Consider the following 10,004-nt stretch of genomic DNA (forward strand, 5'->3'; position numbering starts at 1 on the left):
CTATGCACTCACCTGCAAAGGTGGTGATTCCGAAATCAGACAGTGCTTCGCTTCTTAAAATAATTTCCTTCGACGAAACTAGTATTATTACCACTAGAGTTTAGTCTATTATTCGCTGAGACTAATTAATAGTCTAGCATATCATTACTATTATATAAGCGTTAAAAAAATACTTATATAACCCATAATAATAGCCCAAGTATTTATTATAAGTTCCTAATAACGTTACTATAATTAAATAAAAGCTGTATTAAAAATAGCGTAGGCGTAGCTCACTTACAATGGGTTTTATATAAAACCAGGATTTGCTTGGAGCAACGTTCCTGAGCCGAAAAGCTCTTCTTCTCGGAGCCGTCGAGCACTCCGGGTGTAACATCCCGGAATCACAAGAGTAGAGTTGAAGGGCTAAAAGTGTAAATTTTAGAGGATGACTCGGCGAGTCCATGGATAGACTCGACGAGTCAGGTCGCGGTCATGGTCGCGTGTCTAGTGGCCTACTCGGCGAGTAGGTGCTGTATGGAGAAAACCCTAATTTCCGGGGTTGAGCCCTATATAAAGAGCATTATACCCCTCCACAGCCTCCCTTATTCCCCCCTTGAGTTCCAGAAACCCTAAATTCGTGGAGAGATTATTTATGGAGCAAATTAGAGCTTGGAGAGGTGTTGTTTGAAGTGATTTTAAAGGAGAAGTGGCTTGGATCAAAGGGCTTTGCTTGGATTCGAGTTTGGCTGCTATTGAGGCATCTTTTGGAGGTAATATCTTCGTCCTTAGGCTGTGCATTCCTAGTTTCATCATTTTGGGGTTTGTGGGGAGTATGTCTTGGAATTTTTTGGAGTTTGGAGGATAGATCTGAGGTTGCTACCTCAGATCTGGAATATTGAAGGCCTAGAGTGCATTAAAGTTCCTGTGTTTGAGTGCTTAGTGAAGCCACCATGTCCCAAACCTTGGTTTTAAGGTGAATATGGCTTAGATCTCGTTAGATTCACGTAAAGTTTGCCACTTTACGTGATTGATGGATTGTAGGAGGTTGGATCTATGTTTTGGATTAATTGCATGGCCTGAGATGCTTCTGTATGGATTCAGAACGGTGGTACTCGACGAGTTGCTTGAAGATGGCCTGTGACTCGACGAGTTGGAAGAACAACTCGGCGAGTAGGTAAAAGATGGCCTTGGACTCGACGAGTCCATTTGGACTCGGCGAGTCTTGTCGAGGAAGTCCCAATATTTCTAGTTGAGTCGATGAATCGGTGAGTCAAGGGATGACTCGGTGAGTTGGGTGCGAGTGGACTCAGAGTTGTTGGACTCGACAAGTCTTGGGGTGACTCGGCGAGTTGGGTCGCTGCTTGAAGGAAGATCTGAGCATATGAACTTGGCGAGTCATCGGGTTGACTCGGCGAGTAGGGTCAGTCAGGGGTTGACTTTGAATTGTCCGTGGTTGACCAGTTGTCTTCCAGGGGTATTTTGGTAATTAAGGGTATTTATTGAGTTGTATGTTTGATGTTCAGTAGAGGAGTTCGTGTCAGAGTTCGGAGCAGCGGGATCTTATCTTTTCAGCCGACAGTTTCGAGGTGAGTTATCCTCACTATATCAACAGGGTCTAAGGCACCAAGGCCGGCCCTTTATTGTATTGAGATTCGGTTATGGTTATTATGTTATTATTTGATGTGTCTGCATCCTGGTAGCTAGGATGGTACATGCTAGGAGGCCTTGTTAAGGTCAGTTTTCCCGATATACAGAGTGATGCTATGCTAGTGACCGGTTAGGTCGGTAACCCGGTTAGGGTAATGATATGCTATGTGATCTGCTTGTTCGGTTTGTTGACTATGACTGTTATATGAATGTATGTTTTGTGCACATGGTTGTTTGGACTGGAGATGGGTTGAGGTGGGTCCTGCTTTATGCTGTAGGCCAAGATACCCAAGGCAGACCGGTTGTTCCGAAGGCCCAGCGAGCGGTCCGGATAGGCTGTAGGCCCCACGAGGGCGGACCAAACGTGCCGAGGCTCGGAGAGTGGACCTGGCCGACTGAAGGCCCGATGCGGGCGGACCAGTCACACTGTAGACTCGGAGAGTGGACCAGGTGGGTTGAAGGCCCGATGCGGGCGGACCAACCCTACTGTAGACTCGAAGGACATGACTAGACCTGGAGGATGGATCCGTTGGACTGAAGGCCCGATACGGCGGACCAGTCACACGGTAGACCCGATATGCATGACTATTCTATGTTCTGTTATGTTCTGTTATGTTCTACTATGTTCTGTTATGTTCTGTTATGTTCTGTATGTTTTATACGTTTTGGGGGTATCTCACTAAGCTTTCGGGCTTACAGTTGTGGTTTAATGTTTTTCAGGTTCTTCAGGAGACTGGACAAGGCGAAGGCGCGATCGTACCGCTCCTCATGATTTTGTAGCAATGTGATTCTGGTAATACTCTAATGACTTGTATTGAAAACCTTTTTGTAAACATTTTAATGAAAATCAGGTTGTTTTGAAAATTTTAAATTGGTTGTATTTTTCGGATGTTACAAGTTGGTATCAGAGCCTTGGTTTGAGTGAATTGGAGGAACATTTGTGTGACTCCAGTCTCAAATCGAGGAGAGCTTTCAAAAAGAGAATTTAAAATGGTTTTCAAAATAAGTAAAGGAGGACGCGGAGGTACGATCAGCCGGAGCCAGTAAGTAACCCCAAAATACCATACATGACAATTGTTTTATTGAGCTTTGATAGAACAGCATGCTAGAGTTAGGCTAGGGATCTTCAGGATTTATTGATGAGTTGCCTGATTTATGATGCCTGCTAGCCTAGGGTTCCTTGTGAGAGATTTCTAGTGTTCCTCTAGTTGTGAGGATAGAGCGTTGTTATGTGTGTTACTAGGGTTTTGTGGGAGTACTTCATACAAATATGGGTTGGTGTGGAAGGTAGTATGGGCCCGTACTACTGAAAGCACAGACTCATACGTGTATCAGGGAAACCATGACCTCTAGGGTTGGGATGAGAGCTGGTTCCCGGGATAGTGTAATATGTCTGAGATTTGGTGTTTTATTTTCAGTATGGAGATTTCAGGGCACGCTGGGAGTGGATCCGGGTCAGGATCAGGAGCCGGAGAGGGAGTTCCGGGTGGGCCTGTACAACCCGAGGTTGTCAGCCAGATGAATACGCATGAGTTGGATGCGAGGATTCGTGAGATCTTGCATGATGAGGTTGCTGCATTGTTTCGGGCTGAGCTGCCAGAGTTGTTTGGGTCGATCAACACCGCCATGGTGGAGTATTTTGATGAGCGTATTCAGCTCTCACAGAGACGGCTGCCGCGGCGGCTACAGCAGCTGTAGCAGCGGCAGGGGGAGGAGCTAGTAGAGGTTTTTAGTATCGGGACTTCGATAATACGAAGCCTCCCACTTTTGATGGAGTTCAGGATCCGATCGTTGCTATGAGATGGTTATCAGATGTGGAGGGATGTTTCTTCACGTGTTCATGCCCTGCTGATCAGAGGGTGAGGTGTGCTTTGAACCTGTTGAGGCTCGGAGCAAAGGATTGGTGGAGATTGACCACAGGGTCGTACTCGGATGCGCAGAGGGCTGCGCTTTCATGGGATCGGTTCAGAGAGATGTTCAGCACTCGTTATGTTCCGCAGGTCGAGAGGGAGAGGTTGGCTCAGGAGTTCTTGGCGCTGAAACAGGATTCGGAATCGGTGACGGAAATCACCAGGATGTTTACTGAGAGGGCGATGTTTTGCCCTGAGTTCGCTTCGGAGCAGGCTCAGATGTCCCGGTATCTGAGTATGCTTAAGAGAGACATCAGACAGTTTGTGTCTGCACAGAGGTGCAAGACTTTGCTGGAGTTGCAGGAGGCCGCCAGGCGGCGTGAGTTAGAGATTGAGTTACAGATGCGTGAGCTGAGGCAAGCTCCGGTTCAGTCGCAGCCAACGACGAAACGGTCTAAGACCGTTGATTCCAGGATGGGAGATCAGGGTAGCCACGTCTGTGGAAAGTGTGGAAGGGGTCACGCCGGGGTTTGTCGGTCCGTTGGAGCATGCCGCAAGTGCGGAAAGGAGGGACACTATGCGAGGGATTGTCAGCAATCAGTGCCGGTTCGGGATTTGAGGATATGCTATCATTGTCATCAGGTTGGACATTTGAAGGTCAACTGTCCACGGCTTGCTGCAGGACCGGTGCAGGCTCCAGCACCGGCTACGTTGAGGATCACAGGTGGAGATCAGGGTGGAGCGGAGCCCCCAAGGGCTTAGGGTCGTGTTTTTCAGCTTGCTGTTGCGGGTATGTTTCTTTCTGATGTTTTGATTATTTATGATTGTTGTGGAGTATTGTTATCTGTTGGTTTCGTTGAATTGCGTTTCGGGTTTTCGTGTGGTATCCGTTGTTCCTTGAGGGTTTGGCGAGTTGTGATCGAGATTTCGTTTTAGTATCTTTTGTTCCCTGAAGGATCGTTATGGTTATGGATTTGTACTTCGAGCTATCGTTGATTATCTTTGTGAGGATTGGTGGCGGATGCGGCGTTGGTTTGAAGGCCAGTTAGATTCTGTAGTCTGAGGAATTGATAGTTGAAGATTGGGTTCCTTTCGAGCAGGTTGTGCAGCATGGGAACATGATTGTATGAAAGTTGTTGGTGCTGGTGAAAAACATTTTTGAGTGCATGTGTTGATTCCTGCAAGGTTGCTTGGGGAGATCGGTGATGGCAACCGGTGACTAACTGTCAGTGTCTTAAGTGGGGGAGAATTGGAAATTCTCCGGATGATCGTTGGGCTTGAGAGGTTGTTTAGCTGCTTGGGGAATTCAGCGGTATTTCTATTAGTCGAGAGCAGGCTCGTATGAGTGAGTAACAGGCGTGCGGGGCGGAATACAGACCTAGAGTAGTTGATTGAGGAAGGCATGGGAGCAGGCCGGGATCGAGCATGTATGATGGAGATAGAGTTCGGAACCCCTAGAGGGCTAGGACGGTATGCACGGGAGGATTTCCTGAAGGGATGGTTAGGAGTGATGAATGCTAGTTGAGCGGTCCGGATAGACTGTAAGCCGGTAGGCGTACCAGTCAGACCGAAGGCTCGGAGGACGGTCCAGTCAGATTGGCTGAAGGTTCTGAGAGTGGTCCAGATTGGCTGAAGGCCTGGGGAGGCGGTCCATCCATGGTGAAGACTCTGCGAGTATTGTTGGATCGGATTGAGGTTATGGGTTGCGTATGTTGCAGTGTGATTACATTGGGAGGTCTGGCCCCGGGTAGTGATCTTGAGCAGTGAAGGTAGTGCATGGACTTGAGAGTCCCTGTGATGAGAGTCAGAGTAGTGGTGATGCATGGATGTTGAGTACGCTTTAAACACGTAGTGTAGCGTGGGATGAGCACCATAGTGCCTGCCATGGTGACTGGGCGGACAAGCGGTTTCCTTAGTAAGGAAAGAGGGAGGAATGAAATCCCAAAAGGGGGTGCGAATTCACGGAAGTGAAAGCGGCAGTGTAGAGTTATGATTGGAGTGGTCTGTCGATGGTCTTTGAGTAGCGTGTTGCGGCGGTAGAATAAAAGCTCATTCGACTTGATATGTTGCTCTGGGCGCGGAGGGAATACCGCGATGTAGAGCCAGGGAGAGGGATTTGGAAGGGATACAGAGAAAGAGTCTTGGACTCTCAGTGAGATTCTGATCAGGGTTCTGGGTATGTATCAGTGGTTCATCCTGGAAGGATGTTTGAGGATATCATCAGTATATCAGGTTATCCACACCTGAGGGTGCTAGAGCTAGATCAGCATGTGTGTGTGATTGCGAGAGAAGAACCCGGAGGAGTTGCTCCGAAATGGAAGAATGGGTCTTTCGGTCGTCATGGGATGGATAGAGTGGAATTCGGATCGGGAATCCGATGGTCCGTGGCTTTATAGCCATATGAGTCAAGTGAAAGATGAGAATTGGAGCAGTAAGGCATCCTGGATAATTCTCGGTCGTTGAGTGTGGTTATCGGAGGGTACAGTTGGTGCCCGGTTTGAGTAGGTGGTGGGGACACCATATAGAAGGAGAAAGTGAGCTTCTAGTTCTATGGTTGTACCTTGAGGGACTTGGTTCGGTCAAGGTCAAGTGGCGCGTCGTGGGAAGTAATTTGAAGATGAGATGTCGTAGGCTTCGAGGACGAAGCCTAATTTAAGTGGGGGAGGATTGTAACATCCCGGAATTGCAAGAGTAGAGTTGAAGGGCTAAAAGTGTAAATTTTAGAGGATGACTCGGCGAGTCCATAGATAGACTCGACGAATCAGGTCGCGGTCATGGTCGCGTGTCTAGTGGCCTACTCGGCGAGTCCCAAGGATGGACTCGGCGAGTAGGTGCTGTATGGAGAAAACCCTAATTTCCGGGGTTGAGCCCTATATAAAGAGCATTATACCCCTCCACAGCCTCCCTTATTCCCCCCTTGAGTTCCAGAAACCCTAAATTCGTGGAGAGATCATTTGTGGAGCAAATTAGAGCTTGGAGAGGTGTTGTTTGAAGAGATTTTGAAGGAGAAGTGGCTTGGATCAAAGGGCTTTGCTTGGATTCGAGTTTGGCTGCTATTGAGGCATCTTTTGGAGGTAATATCTTCGTCCTTAGGCTGTGCATTCCTAGTTTCATCATTTTGGGGTTTGTGGGGAGTATGTCTTGGAATGTTTTGGAGTTTGGAGGATAGATCTGAGGTTGCTACCTCAGATCTGGAATATTGAAGGCCTAGAGTGCATTAAAGTTCCTGTGTTTGAGTGCTTAGTGAAGCCACCATGTCCCAAACCTTGGTTTTAAGGTGAATATGGCTTAGATCTCGTTAGATTCACGTAAAGTTTGCCACTTTACGTGATTGATGGATTGTAGGAGGTTGGATCTATGTTTTGGATTAATTGCATGGCCTGAGATGCTTCTGTATGGATTCAGAACGGTGGTACTCGACGAGTTGCTTGAAGATGGCCTGTGACTCGACGAGTTGGAAGAACAACTCGGCGAGTAGGTAAAAGATGGCCTTGGACTCGACGAGTCCATTTGGACTCGGCGAGTCTTGTCGAGGAAGTCCCAATATTTCTGGTTGAGTCGATGAATCGGTGAGTCAAGGGATGACTCGGTGAGTTGGGTGCGAGTGGACTCAGAGTTGTTGGACTCGACGAGTCTTGGGGTGACTCGGCGAGTTGGGTCGCTGCTTGAAGGAAGATCTGAGCATATGAACTCGGCGAGTCATCGGGTTGACTCGGCGAGTAGGGTCAGTCAGGGGTTGACTTTGACTTGTCCGTGGTTGACCAGTTGTCTTCCAGGGGTATTTTGGTAATTAAGGGTATTTATTGAGTTGTATGTTTGATGTTCAGTAGAGGAGTTCGTGTCAGAGTTCGGAGCAGCGGGATCTTATCTTTTCAGCCGACAGTTTCGAGGTGAGTTATCCTCACTATATCAACAGGGTCTAAGGCACCAAGGCCGGCCCTTTATTGTATTGAGATTCGGTTATGGTTATTATGTTATTGTTTGATGTGTCTGCATCCTGGTAGCTAGGATGGTACATGCTAGGAGGCCTTGTTAAGGTCAGTTTTCCCGATATACAGAGTGATGCTATGCTAGTGACCGGTTAGGTCGGTAACCCGGTTAGGGTAATGATATGCTATGTGATCTGCTTGTTCGGTTTGTTGACTATGACTGTTATATGAATGTATGTTTTGTGCACATGGTTGTTTGGACTGGAGATGGGTTGAGGCGGGTCCTGCTTTGTGCTGTAGGCCAAGATACCCAAGGCGGACCGGTTGTTCCGAAGGCCCAGCGAGCGGTCCGGATAGGCTGTAGGCCCCACGAGGGCGGACCAAACGTGCCGAGGCTCGGAGAGTGGACCAGGCCGACTGAAGGCCCGATGCGGGCGGACCAGTCACACTGTAGACTCGGAGAGTGGACCAGGTGGGTTGAAGGCCCGATGCGGGCGGACCAACCCCACTGTAGACTTGAAGGACATGACTAGACCTGGAGGATGGATCCGTTGGACTGAAGGCCCGATACGGCGGACCAGTCACACGATAGACTCGATATGCATGGCTGTTCTATGTTCTGTTATGTTCTGTTATGTTCTGCTATGTTCTGTTATGTTCTGTTATGTTCTGTTATGTTCTGTATGTTTTATACGTTTTGGACCGGAAGGTCGCAGCCTGGAAGGGCGTCTACGTGGTTGGTATTTTGGGGGTATCTCACTAAGCTTTCGGGCTTACAGTTGTTGTTTAATGTTTTTCAGGTTCTTCAGGAGACTGGGCAAGGCGAAGGCGCGATCGTACCGCTCCTCATGATTTTGTAGCAATGTGATTCTGGGAATACTCTAATGACTTGTATTGAAAACCTTTTTGTAAACATTTTAATGAAAATCAGGTTGTTTTGAAAATTTTAAATTGGTTGTATTTTTCGGATGTTACACCGGGGCTTCCGCCTCGTGCTAGGGAGGTTCCCTAGGCTTTTCGGGGGATTTCGGGGCTAGAGAGAGGTTTTAGAGAGAGAGAGAGAGTAAAGAGAAGAAAGAATGAGAAAGGTGTGAATAAAATGAGGGTGGGAGAGGTGGTATTTATAGGGTGAAATGTGGCTGAACTTGGTGCCACATGTCACCATTTGGTGGCAAGCCTTGGGGAGAAAGCAATGGCCAAGATTGTGTTACATCACCCATTTTCGCACATCACACTTCCGACTTCTAAAATCCGTAACTTTGACATACGACCTCCGGTTTTGACATTCTTTATATCCACGCGTAGGTAATAATAAGATCTACAACTTTCATTTTGACTCAGTCGGCTAATTCTCGACCGATCTTAAATTTAACAGTACAAGGAGATTATACTGTTAAACGTCCGCGTAAAATTCATAACTTCTACATACGGACTCTGTTTTCGTCTGTCTTTTTACCGTTGATTTCCTATTAATGAGATCTTCAACTCTCATTTAGGTTGTGTAAGACAAAAACCGCTCAAACTAAAATTCGAGTTTCGGGTCGTGCATTGTTAAGCCGAATCTTAGAAAAATCATAACTTCCTCATACAACGTCAGATTTGGGCGTTCTTTTTATGGATGTTCTCGGTTTAACATATACTATAACTTTGGTTTAGATCACTAAGGCTAAAAAACCCTTCATCGTAATTTCACTATTTACGTCTCCTGGTGTCGTGCCGGTTTTGCCGTAAAACTTCGGCGGGCCATAACTTCTTCGTTATAACTCGGATTTTGGCGTTCTTTATATCCTCAGAATCCTTGTTTCGACCACTACAACTTTATGTAGAGATATCGGGCTTATCTCACACTTTAATTTTGATGCTTATTTTTATTCTTTATTAAATATATATTTATAATAAAGTAATAAGCACACAAATACACATAATTCACATAGAATTAAAATATTTCATCTTTATTACATCAAAAAGAGTTACAATAGTTGACCTAGACTATTACATCGTATAAAAATGCTTAGCCCCGAAACGCAAGCGTTACAGATTCCCTTGTACTTTTGCTTGTATTCCCCCTGAAAACATGAAAAACACGGAAAATGGTGTAGGGGTATGAACTCACCAGACGAGAATGTGTCGGGTAGGACGCTAAGTGTCAATTTAGGACTTGAACACGCACGGAGGTCCTATGTAACATGAAGTGATACATAATTGTATCTAATTAGACATTAAACCACTAATTAAGTAAGATAATACACTATGATGCGCGAAAATACTTTATCTCAAGAGTTGGAAGTTATACGGGTTGCGTCTAAGGAGTGTAGGGCCTTGATAAGGAGTTTACTCTTCAAGTGTAAACCCTTAGGGGTGTTTACGGCCGTAAACTCATGGGTGGGGTGTTTTTGGGTGCTCAAAGGTCTTATATTGCACAAAGGAAGGTTCTAGGGTTGAATCAAAGACTTAGGAAGTGATCGGGGACTTGAAATGACCTTGGAAATGGAGTTTGCAGTTTATGAATGACCCTTGGTGAGGCGCCAATCAAACGCAGCTTGTTGTTCCCTCAATTCTGCGAAGGCTGCATTTGCTTGTGCTTGAAATGCTTCGG

The sequence above is a fragment of the Lactuca saligna genome, chromosome 4 (genome assembly GCF_052625555.1).
Source record: "Lactuca saligna cultivar CGN05327 chromosome 4, ASM5262555v1, whole genome shotgun sequence".
Lineage (NCBI taxonomy): Eukaryota > Viridiplantae > Streptophyta > Magnoliopsida > Asterales > Asteraceae > Lactuca > Lactuca saligna.